Below are 15,155 nucleotides of genomic sequence, written 5' to 3'. Positions count from 1 at the left end.
CCAGCCAGGACTCGCCGACAGAAGCCAGCCCCTCATGCCCTTTGACCCCTAGGAAGTTCCTTGGCGGAAGTCCGTGCTTCTGCCTCTGCTTTTCATCAGTCTCATATACCTCCGTGAAACCCAGTGTGGCCTCACGCTTTGATCGCTGTCAATGTAAAACTGATGGTCTCCTCCCTCAAGTTGTTGCTCAGCCAACCTTGTTTCTTATCTAAATTTAAACTGAAAAATAAATTTAAAAAAAGAAGAAAAAAAAGATAGAGAAGGGTGTGAAGAGCTGGATAAGTAGGCAAAGTGCTTGTGTAAGCACGAAGCATGTGAGCATGAGGTCCTGACTTTGGATCCTTGGCACTCACGCAAAGTCTGAGTGTAGTAGTATGCACCTGTAACTAAAACTGAGGCAGACAGAAACAGGTGAATCCTGGGGCCTTGATGGCCAGCCAGTCTTGCTAAAACTGTGAGATCCAAGATCAGAGACCTTTTCTCAAAAAATAAGCATGAGTGCAATAGAGGAAAATACTTATTGCTGACTTCTAAACTCCACATATGCACACGTGGATAAGCACATTATATACACAAGCATGCATCACTCACAAAAGGGAGGAAGGGGGAGAGAGGGATGGAGGAAGAGTGGGTGGAGGGGGAAGGAGGGAACTTAGAGGAAATGAGTGTCTTTAGAAGGGGTAAGCACTTGTTGCTGGACTGAGGGTGTGACGTGTACACCAGTGGTCCTCTCTGACCACGGAATCTGATTTGTTGAGAAGCTGCAGCTGGAGGCATTATACATGTGAAATGTCTCTGTCTTCTAATTTCTCCCCCACCTTTATCTTAACCTATGCTATAGTGGCTTGACTAGCTTTATCTTTTAGTAAAATTGGGTCAAATTCTATAGTGTTTGCTTGGTTGAAATGCCTGCAGATAAAATGTACAATCAAAAACTTTACTTAAGCAACTTTTCTCTCCTTCCTAGTGTGGGTTTCATCCACAGTGTAGAACTGAAGTGTGAAGTAAGACTTGGTTAGCTCTTCTAATTACATTCTCCCTCTTCTGTGTGCACAGCTTTTTAGGCTTGAAGCCAGCTGCATTAAAACTGTAGAAGGTGGTTAGAGGCTTAAGGGAATATCAGATTAAAATATTGCTTTGAGGAAAAGAATTTAGTGTGGTTCTAGGAAATAATGGACACCAAAGTGAATTGGGACTTTAAAAAGAGCCTGAAGCCATGCAATGTGGCTGAAGAGGTAGGTAGGGATCAGATTACAAGAATCTTGAAAGTCATTAGAAAAATTGGGAGCCTAGACACAGTGGAAAACTATCTGAATTTTTTGAATACAGGAGATTATTGCTTTAGATTCTTAAAAGGTATCTATCTCTACCCTCATAAGAGGGAAATAAAGGAGAAAAGAAGGTGGTCCATAGTTCAGGAAAGACACCAGTGTCCTGAACCAGGATGATGCTCTTTCAGGCATTCTGGAAGAGCAACTATGATGTGAGTAGACATGTTTGCCTAAGATACCTATTGCATCCAAGTGAACACATTGGGTAGGTAACTGATATGTGAAAATCAAACCCTGGGCTGTAGGCACATATGCAAAGTCGTGAGGGTACATATGGTGTCTAGAACCACAGGAATCAAAACAGTTACCAAGAGAGTAAGTATTAACAAAATTTCATAGTGCCTCAAAAACTCAGGCAATCTCTTCTCCCACTTTTAAAGATTTCATGACTTCCTTTCACCATGGAAGCTTATTGAGAACATGCAATTTTTCCTGTTTTGATACAAAATTAGTTTTAGAAGTATAACTTTTTCATTGCATGTCCTGGTGGATGTTGAACTTCCCTTGTGAGATGAAGCATAGTCAAACCTCCCATGTTCATAACTTTCCCATTTACAGTATAATTGTAGTGTATACACTTTTGATGTGTGGGATTGAAATATAAGCTCACTTAGAGGAAAGAGAGAGCATTACAATGCAATGGATGATGCTACAGTATCTCAGTGTCCTGTGTATGCCCGAGAACAGAACATGTGTGTGATGACCCAAAGTTTCACCCACAAAGAACTACTCTCTCAACCTATAGGCGTACTAGGAAAGTGTTTTTTGTTTGTTTGTTTTCGAAATAATTATGCGCTTGCTTTGTTTGCTGTTCCTGGAATCCAGCCTCATGTTAGATGTGTTTCCACTTTCCCTAAACTAGAATGAGGTGCAGACCTTTATGCATAAAAAGTGCTTGTGCTGTAGTCTATTTCCAGGGTGACAAGTCACTGAGTCAGTTTTCCTAGTGGGTGACACTGGGCACTCTTCTTCTCTTTATACTATTTATGTCAACAGATGCATATTAGAATCTAAATGACTGCATAGAAAGAAGGAATCAAAATAATTAGTTTCTAAGTTTGTGGACAGAGTCTGGTGGCTTCAATTTGCTCTTGACGGGGCCCAAAATGAAGGAAAGACAGGGCTCCCAGGAAAGCTGACCATCAGCTCAACACAGAGCCTGAGTAACTGCAGACCAAGCTCTTTCTGACAGAACAAGTTCTAAGGCCTTTCATAAACCAGCATGCAATGATGCACTTTGCCGTTAATGTCTTCACTGAAGTGTCGACTGTATTGCATGCAGTAATTAATAGAATCAACTCCTTCATCTCATTGTAGGTCAAGAGCTTTGGATCAATAATGTTTAGACCCCAGAAGAAAGGGGGTATTATTTTGCAGTTCAAGCTAGCGATGTGAGTAGGATATCTTCTTCAGAGTTTTAATGTGAAATTTGGAGACGGTCTATGGAAAGAACTACATTGTAAACCCAAAACTATTGATTTTGTTTAACAGCAAAGAACAGAGTTAAAGGAAAGCATAATGCAATTAAAAGCCATATCCACTATTCTGCTGCTCAGCTGATGTCTTATTAAATATGTGTGTTTGTGGCCAAGGAAGTAGGAGGTGGCTCTCAGCTGTCAGGCAGAGAAGAGAGTGCCTTGTGTGCCCTGGATCCATTGCTAAAGGCCTGCACACTCATTCCTGGCCCCCGAGAAGAGAGTCGTTTCATCCTCTTCCCACATGACAATCAAAATCACACCACAGACTTCACTTTTCTCACTTCTCCTACACAAGGGCTCATGGTTGGGCATAAGATAATGAGGACAGGCTCTGTCACCCACAGTGTGGCAAGATAAGATGGAGCATAGTCAGAAGAAATTATTTTAGGGTCCCCCTCCCCCAGAATTTTCACTAGTGACTCAGTTCACCCTCTCTATGGCTAAATAGGTATCAGAAATGGATCCTCAGATGCCCTAGGCTTTCATCTCAACTCTCCTTCTGGATTCCTTTCTGCACTAAGTATACTATTAAATGTCTCCACGCTTGTCTCCCTAAAGGGAGAGTTCAAGTGCAACTCACACCACTAAAGAGTAGGGGAAATCAAATTATGTGGAACTGTCTGTAAAGTTCACTTAGATTTGCATAACTCTGCAGCAAGGCCCACAGTAGTCTTTATGATGATTTGTAAATATTCTCGCTCAGTAAGTTGAGGTTTACCAAAACATAATTGCAGTAATATTTTTTAATTGTACCCACTTTTAGTTGTGATTATAGTTGCATTTAGTAGAGTTTCTTTGATCAGCCATGAATCCAGCCTGTGCCCATACAGTTCACAATGCCTTTAATTTGCTTCCAAAAAGCATCTCAAAGATGTTAATCATGTGCTTAATGAAAAATGTTAGTGACAATAAAGAAAATAAAAAATTTAAAGCTGGGTCTGAAGAGCTAGATCAGCGGCTAAGAGTGTTTGCTGCTCTTGCAGAGGACAGACACCCAGCTCCCAATGCCCACATTGGGTGGCTCACAACTGCCTGCAACTCCAACCCCAAGGAACCTGATGCCTCTGGCCTCCCCAGGCACCTGAATTCATGTGCATATATCCACACACAGGCACACACATATAGGCATAATTATAAATAAAAACAATTTTAAATAAAAGGTTGAGCCCAACAAAAATAAGCAGTGGACTGACAATATGGAATTATAGAAGAGGAGAAATAAGGAGAGGAGGAAGAGGAAGAAGCGGGAATTGAAGACAGGAGTTTTTGTTTGTTATTCAGTTGATTGGTTTTGACTAACAGTAAACTCAAAGGTTCAATGCAAAAAATTTTCTATCTTCCTGAGCCTCAATTTACATATCTGATGAGTGGGACACTGATCAGATCAACTCACTTAATGGAACATAGGTCTTTCAACACTTTATAACATTATTGTTGTTCATTCAATAACTACAAAACTTCAAGGCTCATCATTACTTGCTTCCCACAAAAATAAAATCATTAGCCCCAATAATTCACCCTACAAATAAATTCCTTTTTCCAGCAGGATTTAAAATATCCCATGTTTGTGGTGATGTCATATTTAAAACACAATAACCACTTTTTAATACTATTTTATGTAAGAGTATTAACTCCAGAAGATGCTAATAAAGTAAAGAATTGTTGTTGAAGATTTGAGGCCTATATATTATTAAAGTTCAAAAAAATGAAACAGCAAACATTTCCAAAGAGATGGAAATACCTGGGAAGACTACTGCCATGGGTTTTGTTCTTTGTTTGACTATGAAGAAATAAGTATATTCCCAAGAAGTTTGTGTACAAACTGAGTGATTATAGATCACACATCAACTATTGCAAATTGCTTTTCAAAGCAAGTATTAATCCTGAGTTGTGGTCTTATGTAATGGTCTTTGTCTGCTTCAAAGAGAAGTTCCATTGGTTAAGGGGGAAGAGTACATTTACCTGTGGGTGTAAGGACACATATTTAGAATGTAGTTAAGGATTATGCTAGTTTAGTAAAGTGGCATTTGCATAACTCTAGATAATGGACTGGTTTTCTAGCACCAGGCGTGATTATCCTCCTGTTGAGGTGGTCTTAGGTCCAATTGCAGAGCTTCTGGTTACCACTAAGAAATGCATGCCACTACTGCATCCTAAGGGCTATTATGTGATGTTATTCATTGTTGTGGTTCATCAGCATCATGAAACAGGAAAAATGGGTGCTTTAATTGGAGGGGGAAATAAATACATAGGAAAGAGAGGAGAAAGCAAAATAATAGTAAGGATGTATGAAAAGTCATAAGGAAGCAAACTACATAAAAATACCTATAATACACTTAAGTCTGTATCTAAGTATGTATATATAGTTTAAATGAAAATTTCCCTTCTTCACTGACAGTGCTCCTTTCAATATCCAATGATTTTCTAGCAAAAACTCTTAACACCAAGCTTGAGAAGTCTTCTTCAAATTTGTTGGTCAGAGTTGTCCAAGAGAATTTGAAAATATTATAGTTTATCACTATTACCCTTGGTTGCCCCAGTGTTGGAAGGTAAGTGCCTATTGCAAAAGATACCGTGCACTTCAGACACAGGAACCAGAGTTCCCTGAGTTGAAACTGATCTGACAACCTCCCCCCTAAGGATGGGCTCTCTTCTTACTCACCCCTTTTAACCTGGACTCCAGGTCACCATTGTCTTAGGCTCTTCATAGTAACTGGCTAGTAAATTCTTCCCCATTTTTTCTTAATGGCCAGTGCCTTGTTTTCCTCTTTATTCCCATGGACAGTCTCCCCATTCTCTTCCTGACTGTTCTAACCACTGACTTTGGTACTGGCTTCTCTCAGCATGGTCTACACCCTTCCTTGTTGCTCTCTTGGATGCCTGTTTCTGGCTCCTCTGGCAGTCTGCCTCCTGCCCATTGTGTCCTATACTGCACCCTACCCTGGAATTCACTTTATATAGCAAAACACTACCCACATCAAAGACTAAAGAATCAATATCACTTCTAATTATCTCTTTGGTTTCTACCTCCCCATACCCTTTTCTAACTGCTACTGTTTTGCTACCTCCTTTAAAGATACCTTTCTTGAATCATTGTCTTCACTGGAATTACCAGTATCCTTAGGATTTAGTGTGTGTGTGTGTGTGTGTGTGTGTGTGAGAGAGAGAGAGAGAGAGAGAGAGAGAGAGAGAGAGAGAGAGAGAGAGAGAGAGAGAGAGAGTTTCTATCACATTTTCATCAAGATAAATGATTTGGTCTTGGTTTTCCTGAGTTCATTTAGAAGGCCCTCACTCAGGTTTTGCCCATGCACTATAGTTTTCATAGTTCATAATTGTTAGTTACAATTAATTGTCAATAAATGCTCTTAGCAATCTTTTTATTATTATTTTAATTTTAAATAGCTTGTTTTACATGTCAATACCAGTTCCCTCTCCCTCCCCTCCTCCCACAACCCCCACCCTTTCCCCCAGCCTCCCACCCTATCAGGCAAAATGTTGGTGACACACACCTTTAATCCCAGCACTTGGGAGGAAGAGTCAGGTGGATCTCTGAGTTCAAGTCTAGCCTGGTCTACAGAACAAGTTTCATGACAGCTAGGGCCATATACAGAGAAACCCTGTATCAAAAAATAAAACAAAACAAAAAACAGAAATCAAGTGTGTATAAGCAAGAAGCATTACAGAGAAATTAACTAAAATTATTATATATATATTTTGGTTTTTCGAGACAGAGTTTCTCTGTATTGTTTTGGAGGCTATTCTGGAACTCGCTCTGTAGACCAGGCACTAAAATTATTTTAAGCAGAAAATGCCAAGAAAAATTGTGTGTCTTAGATTACAAGAGTCAAGAAACAGTAAAAGTGATATTAAATATTGACATAATATTCCCTATGCCCATGGAATACCTGTTAAGGTCTTAACTCTTTTTTGACTATCTATCCATGAATATACTTGCATTTATCTTTTCAAATTTTCAGGCCTGGCTGAGGGATACCCTTTGGAATTTACCCTTTTATATTCTTTCTTATGGCCCTGCCATCTTTTACCTAAACTTCTAGTTTTCCTGATTTTTCCCTTTGCCTTTCAAACTGTTTCCCTGTTTTAAAATAAATCATCTCAATCTAGTAGCATTATTAGTAAGACATTTTGCTCTCTTTCTACCCCAGACTTTTTGTCTTAACTTATTTTTTTAAAGATGCTGTCATTTCTTCAGTGTTTGCTTTTGGCTTATTTGTCAAATATCAAAGGACTAAAGGTGAAACAGTGGCCTATATATCTTGGTGATAAGCAATAACTATATAGTAAGACTTAAGATTTGCTCAAAGGAGAAAAATCATGCCTGGTAATGGAAATCCAGCCAACTACTGAGGTTGTACTTCTTAGAGGAAAACCAGGTTCCCCTTGACTAAACCAGCACAATCTAACTGCATTCCAAACTTATCCTTATCCACATGCAAATGTAGATATTACGCTTCATCAAAGAAGCTTGTCTTTACAGTAGAGACCATCACAGAAAGTCACAACCAGTAATAACACACAGCACAATGGATTGTGTGGAGCTCAGACCCAATGTGTACATCTACAACACAACTGCACCTAAGACTCTGGGAATAATTGTTAAAGACAAAGTAGAAAGATTGTAAAAGCCACAGGACCAGGATATACAATACAATTTGGTATTGTGTTTCCTAGAAATGATAGGGAAGTTACACCCGTAATATCTCAACAATGTGACTGCCTAATAGGACCTGAGCAATGATAATGTCAATAGACATACTTATGTGAAAGGAACAACTCTGAGGGATTCTCAGACCTAAGTGGGAAAAAACTGTAGATAACTATTTTCTGAAAGGAGAATTAGTCTCTTCCAGGAATGATCTACCTAAATGGTTATCTAATACAAAGTGATCAGCCCTGAAATCATATACACACAAGCAATACCAAATGGATTCAGTGCTATATTTATATAATGTATACACATGTATATAATATATGTATAAGAAATATATACATGTGTATTTAACAATCAAAGGGGAAAAGGCTAACAGTTTGAGGAGAGGAAGGGATGGGAGGTATTAGAGGGAGAGGAAATACGAGTGGTTGGAGGTTGAGGCAATGGTGGCACATGCCTTTAATCCCAGCACTCAGGAGGCAGAAGCAGGAGGATCTCTGTGAGTTTGAGACCAGCCTGGTCTACAGAATGAGTGCCAGGACACTCTCCAAAGCTACACAGAGAAACCCTATCTCAAAAAACAAAAAGAGAATGGTTGGAGAGAGGAAAATGTTGTGATTAAATTTTAATTAAAATGAAAATAATAATAACTAAAAGTTTTAATTGTTGATAACAGGGCCTAGAACATAAAGAGTCAGTTTTCAGTGAATATGTGCTAGCAAACCACTGAGTGGTAAGTACAGGAAGAGTTTCCAAGCTTCCACCAATCCAGTATCTCATCAAACACTGTTTCTCATTCTAAAAATAACATGTAAGTTTCTGTGATGATAAGGATTGGGACGTTCTTATCGCAAGAATGATCCGGAGGGAAAACGTCCATCAATCTCATGCCTTACAAAGTGGGAGAGAATGGCCTCAAAAATCAAAACTCTCTGGCTAGAGACATGACTCAGCGGGTAAACAGACTTGTTGCACTCACATGAAGACCTGAGATGGGACTGTCATGTTTACAACACCTATGTAAAAAGCCATATGTGACTATACAAGTCTGTGACCCCCAGCACCAAAAGACCTAGCTCACTGGCCAACAGACTAACTCAGACTAGCATAAAAGCAAACAGATCCTGGCTCAGTAAAAGACCTTGTCTTGTTTTCAAGGATAAGGCAGCGAGCAATACAGGAAAACACATGATATACTCTTTTGGCCTCTGTGTGTGGGGGCATGTGCTTACACACACATACTTGTTGGCACATACTTGTATTACACATACATGCACACACACACACACACACACACAGAGGCTCAAAAGAATTCACTGAGTGTTGGGGGCATTATAGAACTGTAGAAATATGGAAAAGGATAACTGTAGAGACTGAAGAAGATCTCTAAAGGACCTGAGGATGGAATGACTGTTTGAAGTAAAATATAAAGGCTTTTTCCATTGAAGAGTGTGAGTAGGAAATGAAATGCCCTGATGAGAACTAGAGCAATAAAGCAGGGGGTAGAAGCCATTAAGAAATCAACAAGTTCACCATGATATATAAAGAGCTATAAAAAGAGGAAATATGAATACTTAATGGGAAGGTCTCATTCTAAAATTCACTTTATTAAAATATTTCTTAGAACAATGAGAAAAACATTAATGAGTATTAAAGTAGAATCATAAATTTCTCACTATTGATTATAGACTTTGTAAAGAACATATTTAAAACAAGCATGAGAGGGTAGAGAGAAGGCAATGCAGTTTAAGGTACTGGCTGTTCTACCAGAGGACCTGGGTTTGATTCCCACATGGTGGCTAATATCCATCAACAACTCCACTACCTGGGAATCTGACACTCTCTTTTGTCCCTGTGGGGGCTTCATATATGTGGTGCACGGACATATATTCAGGCAAAATACCCACACACATAAAATAAAAATAAATCATTTTGAAAACACTTAACTGAAATATGAATATCACATTTGTTTAAGGACTTCATACTCATAGGAAATGTCAATTGAATTGTTAAGGCGGGACGTGAAGCCTGATCAGTCACATGTCTAAGGATGGAATGATGAATAAAATGCAGCAATATTCCAGTTGCTAAAGGTGTGCTTAGAGAAAGTTCCTAGACATCTGACTCACAATACATTAGAAACAGGACTAACTTCCAAAAGACCTAATCGGGAGTAGACTGCAGGCCCCTGCCCTTCTTTGCCAAATATTTTCCTCTGGAGTCCAGTTTTTAGGCAATGGAATAGCCCTCACTTGAAGAGTCATCGTGGACCTTTGACAGTTGTCTATAGCATCCCTGAGTCTGAAGAACAGTGACATCAGGAGTCACAAGTTCTCTTTCCAACCTGAACAGTAACTGTAGGACCAACAGAGGCATCTTGAGAATAACAAGTATTTTCATGATCTGTGTGGGACATTCATGTCTAAAGATGGCACTGAGTCAGAACCACATAACAAAGGACAAAACAAAACAGGAACTGCTTTGGGTCACACTACTCTCTTCCAGGAAGACTTTCAGAAGCAATACTGGACCCTCTAGACTGATGAAAGGGGAGGGTATGATTATAGCCCTGCACTACTTAATCCAAGAATATCTCTAAGAGGTAATTTTTAAATAATAGTATAATAACTTAATAAATATAAATTGAATCATCAACAAGAAACAATAAGATGTTAAAACTGGGTAAAATGAGACTGGTTTGCAGAGGTTTGAACAGCATCGAACAGGGCTAGTTTGCCTTGTGGGGACCAGGTTTATTTCCCTTTTTACAGTCAGCATCTCCACAAAAGTGAACACAATGGAGTTGAAGGTGCACATATACAAAATATGGTAGTTTCCCAAGCAAGATCTGGTCCACTCAGCAATGCATGTTTCTTTTCTGCTTCTTTCTTTCTGGATTTTAGTCTTTATTTTCAAGACGTTGGCAACTTTATTAACAGTCTAAATTCAGACATGTAAACTGTTTTGCTCTCCTCAGCCACCAGCTGCTCTGGAGATACAGAACACTATACACAACAATAAAACAAAGATGAATGTAGAGGGAAATTGTGAAAATATTTTAAATTGACCAAATAAAAGTTCCTTAGATTTAGCTAATGAACATCTTAACCATCTCCAGATTCTACCCTCTTCAAGTTATTTAAAATATTGACTAAGTTGCAACAACCAGAAACCAGTAATACTATTTTGATATTTAAAATGAAATTAAGTGTGGCCAGGGGGAGTATATTAATGGCTGACCTTATTTAGATTTCCCAATTTGTTTTTAAATTCATTCCAGCAATCTTTATTACCCTTTCTGTCTGTGTGTAATATGTTCACTGATGTGTGGCAATGTGTTCACCCCTGGTGAATTTTACTTTGAAATAGTCGTGATATTTTATTGGTTCACATACCAGTAAGAAATTGAACTCTTCAGCAGACATTCACTTTACATGAACTAAAGTTGTCTATTTAATATGTATTCTTTAAATTGTAAAATTAATGATAGTATTCTGGTCAGATTCAGATCAAACAGGAGTCAAGAGAGCTCATTTAAGATGATAGCCTTTTTTCCTGTTTTTTCCTATTAATTTTTTATTCATTTTACTCTCTTCCTCCCTTCCACCCTTTCCCCCCACCTCCCGCCAGCTCACCTCTCCATCTACTCCTCAAAAAGGCAAAGCATCCCATCGGAAGACAACAGAGCCTGGCACATTCAGTTGAGGTAGGACCAAGATCACCCCCCTCCCCCCACTTCCCACACTGAGGCTGAGCAAGGCATCCCATCATATGGAATGGGCTTCAAAAAGCCAGTTCATGCACCAGGGATAGATCCTGATCCCACTGTTGGGGGTCCCACAAACAGACCAGGCTACACAGCTATCACCCACATTTAGAGGGCCTAGTTTGATCCCATGAAGACTCTCAGCTGTGAGTCTAGAGTTTGTGGACTCCACAAAGTTCAGGTCAGCTGTCACTATGGGTTTTCACATCATGATCTTGAACCCCCTGCTCTTACACTCCCTCCTCCCTTTCTTTGACTGGACTCCCATAGGTTGTCCTGGTGCTTGGCTATGGATCTCTGCATCTGCTTCCATCAGTTTCTGGATGAAGGTTCTATAATGACAGTTAGGTGATTCCTATTGCTAAGAGTCTTAGCTGGGGTCATCCTTCTAGATTCCTAGGAATTTCCCTGGCACCAGGTTTCTCCCTAATCCCAAAATGGCTCCCTCTATCAAGATGTCTCTTTCATTGTTCTCCCACTCCATCCTTCCCCCAACTTTATCATCCCATTCCCTCATTTTCACATCCTCCATCCCCTCCCTTCACTCCCCTGCCCCCAGTTCACCCAGATCTCATAAAATTATAACTTCCTTAACAATGTGAGGTGCACGCTCACCCTGAACTCTTGGGGAAGGGTCTAGGCCCTGCCCTATATGAAATGACAGACTATGGACACCCCCATGGAGGGCCTCACCCTCCCTGGGGGAATGAGGGGATAACGAGGGGGGGGCTGGGGGGAGGGCACGGGAGAAGGGGAGGGAATGGGAGAGGGACCTGGAACTGACTTGTGAAGCAACCTCGTTTCTTATCTAAATATAAACTGGAAAATAAATTATATAAAAAAAAGAATGGTTTTCAAGCTCCAGAGAGATGTACTCTCATCACACAAACCACATACTTTGCATGTTTTCTACTTATGCACAGATTGCCATAACAAAGCTTGTCTTTAACATTCCTTATGAATGGATATATTATTATTATTATTATTATTATTATTATTATTATTGGTATTTGTTTTGTTTTGCAAGACAAGATTCTCTGTGTAGCTTTGGAGCCTATCCTGGCACTCGCTCTGTATACTAGGCTGGCCTCGAACTCATAGCAGTCCTCTTGCCTCTGCCTCCCGTGTGCTGGGATTAAAGGTGTGTGTCACAAATGCCCAGTCTATTATTGGTGTTATTATTATTATTACTTATTTTATGTGTTTGAGTATTTTGCTTGCCTGTATGTCTGCGTACTACATTCATGACTGCATACTATATGTATGCCTGCTGCTACAGAGTCCAGAAGAGGATTCAAATCCCCTGGAACTGGAGTTACAGATTGTTTTAGCCACCTTGTAGGTATTGGAAATTGAACCAGAGTCCCCTGCAGAATAACCTGTGCTCATAATCACTGTGTTACCTCTCCTGCAAATATTCCATATATACATACATATTTTCTCATCAGACCTCTAGCCTCACAGTAACATCTTCTCCAATAAACTGATTAGACTCCTAGCAGGAGGCTCCACGCTCAGTCAATATTTTATGTTCATGTAACTTCTATGAATTCTCCCTTTTTTTGGCTTTACAAAGGTCTTCTTTCATGGACCTCCTTGGTTCCTCTACTGTTTCCTAGGGTGGTAAGATACTCTGCTATTCTCAAGTAAGTAACATTGTACTTTGAAGAAATTTGCCCTTTGCTTTCTGTTTTGTTGGGTTTGGGGTAATTTGCATTTTAGGGGGTTGACAAACTAATAAACAAGATTCAGAAGTGATTGACCAAACAGACACACAAATCAAAGTTTACACTTCAGCTCTTACCTTTCTCATCTGTGGCAGTACACTGAGAGCCAACAAAATGTTATCATCAACACCCCAGGGAAATGATCACTGGGAGTCCTGTCTTTTTCAAGAAAGACTGAAACAAAATAAGACATCAGAAACATATGATGGTCCAGTTGCTTCACAATGTTATTAATACTTGTTTTCAATATGGTAAACCTAATGAATGTCATAAAGAAGGATTTGTTTCTTTGGTTGATTTGTTTTGCTTTTTTTTGTATTTTTGTGGGTTTGTGTGTTTGAGACCAGTATTTACTGTGTAGACCACCCTGATCTAGCACTCAAAGAGATCTACTTGTCTCTGTCCTCTGAGTGCTCGGATTAAAGTCATGCACCTTCAATAATTTTAATAGACATAGTGTCCTTATTCCTTTAAGTGTATCCACTCTTAGAGAAGAATAATCCAACCAAAATGAATGTCTATGCCTCTGTTATATTACCTTATCATTACATTATATTACGTTACCTTCCATAATATTCTTAAGGTGAGCTTTATAATTACCTTTTAATTTTGCAGTGAAATAACATACACATTCGCATTTTTAAAACATTCAATAAATGAAGATGTGGCTAGGAAAAGTAGAAAGTATTTCCTCAATGAAACATTTATTTGTGTTTTCTACATTTTACCCTAATCAAGACTAAAGGTACAATAAATAGATACATTATAATTTTAAAGCTTTTCAACACAAAAGCACACATATACCAGAAATTGTCCTGTTTTCTCATTATCTCAGAAAGGTGTTTTATAGGATCTGAGACAAAGAAGAGCAGAAAGCAAATTATATAAATCCAATTCAGAAAACCTGAGACCTGGAGTCATGTACGAGGAGAAATCAGTATACTTCTCTTTCTTCAGAATTATTGAAAGAAGAAAGTCAAGTTTTTGAATAACAGAGTATGGAGTCATGAATGCAAGAAATAAATATACATCCTTTATCTCCAAACCAGAGTACCTGGGACATACAAAGGAGAGCCTCGAAGTTCATGGACTCCATATAGACATGGGTATGAAGGAAACACTTAAAAGGCATTCTGAATCCTCATAAAAGATGTTCTTCAAGAGAGAAGTCAGCACAATTTCCTCTAGAGCATTTTCTTTCCAGTGGGACATGCTACAATTGCCTCTGAAGGGCTTGTCCTCATATTAAACAAGTTTAAAATGGCAACACAAAACAGAAAATTATTTTTCTTTTTTCAGTTGAATTTTTTCATGCAATGTATTGATTTTAATCATGAGTTTTCCCCTGATGTGGGATGTCCTTCTGTATGCTGTGAATATATAATTTTTCTTATTGGTTAATCAATAAAGCTATTTTGGCCAATGGGCAGGCATGATGTAGCCAGCCAGGAAGTATAGGCAAGGCTACCAAACAAGGAGAATTCTGGGAAGAGGAAAGGCAGGGAAGCAGTAGCCAGAAGGAGATGCCATGTACCCCGCAAAGGAATGACATGCCAGAGCATTACCAGTAAGTCACAGCCTCTCAGCAATACATAGTTTAATAGAAATGAGTTAGTAATTAAGAAAGAGCTAGCCAATAAAAAGCCTGACCCATTGGCCAAATAGTTTATAATCAATATAAGCCTCGGTGTGTTTATTTGAGACTAAACAGTTGTGAGACTGTGTCATCATTCCCCTCCTCTAGTTTCTCCCACATCCTCCGCACCTCACTAACCACCCAACTTCATGTTCTTTTTCTCTCATTTCTGTTGCTAAAATGTAAATAAGTACAAATCAGACTTACTGCTGACTAGACAATCTTACTTTAAATGAAAGTTGTTCCAAAAGTTTCTGTACTTTCTAATTCATGTGTATACCCCTAAAGCTCCGTGTCTTGAAAGACAGTACTCAATGTGATGGTATTTTTAATGAAAAGTCCTTGGGATACGATCAATAGATGAGGGGACAAGGATAGAAACCCCATGATGGGATTAGTATCCTCAGAAAAGGGGGAGATGAGAGCCCTCTCTCTTCTGCCTTGCAAGCACCAAGGAAAGGCCATGTGAGCACACTAAGAAAGTAGCTGTCTGCAAGCATATCTCCCACCCTTGGATACCAAGTCTGCTGAATGCTTGGTGTTGA

At 39.2% G+C, this 15,155-nt stretch overlaps 1 long non-coding RNA gene across 2 annotated transcripts in view; it reads left to right on the top strand.

Annotated features, from left to right (window-relative positions):
* The window catches only part of LOC106021274, a 146,001-nt gene that overhangs the window by 35,058 nt on the left and 95,788 nt on the right, over positions 1-15,155 (top strand). For both annotated transcript variants that reach the window (XR_001196596.3, XR_005880775.1), the window contains exon 2: positions 11,112-11,187. This is a non-coding gene — a long non-coding RNA (uncharacterized LOC106021274). The remainder of the gene's footprint in view (positions 1-11,111; positions 11,188-15,155) is intronic.

The sequence above is a fragment of the Mesocricetus auratus genome, unplaced genomic scaffold, assembly GCF_017639785.1.
Source record: "Mesocricetus auratus isolate SY011 unplaced genomic scaffold, BCM_Maur_2.0 Super-Scaffold_100013, whole genome shotgun sequence".
Lineage (NCBI taxonomy): Eukaryota > Metazoa > Chordata > Mammalia > Rodentia > Cricetidae > Mesocricetus > Mesocricetus auratus.
The sequence above is the reverse complement of the archived record's forward strand: the minus strand, read 5'-3'. Positions and strand labels throughout refer to the sequence as shown.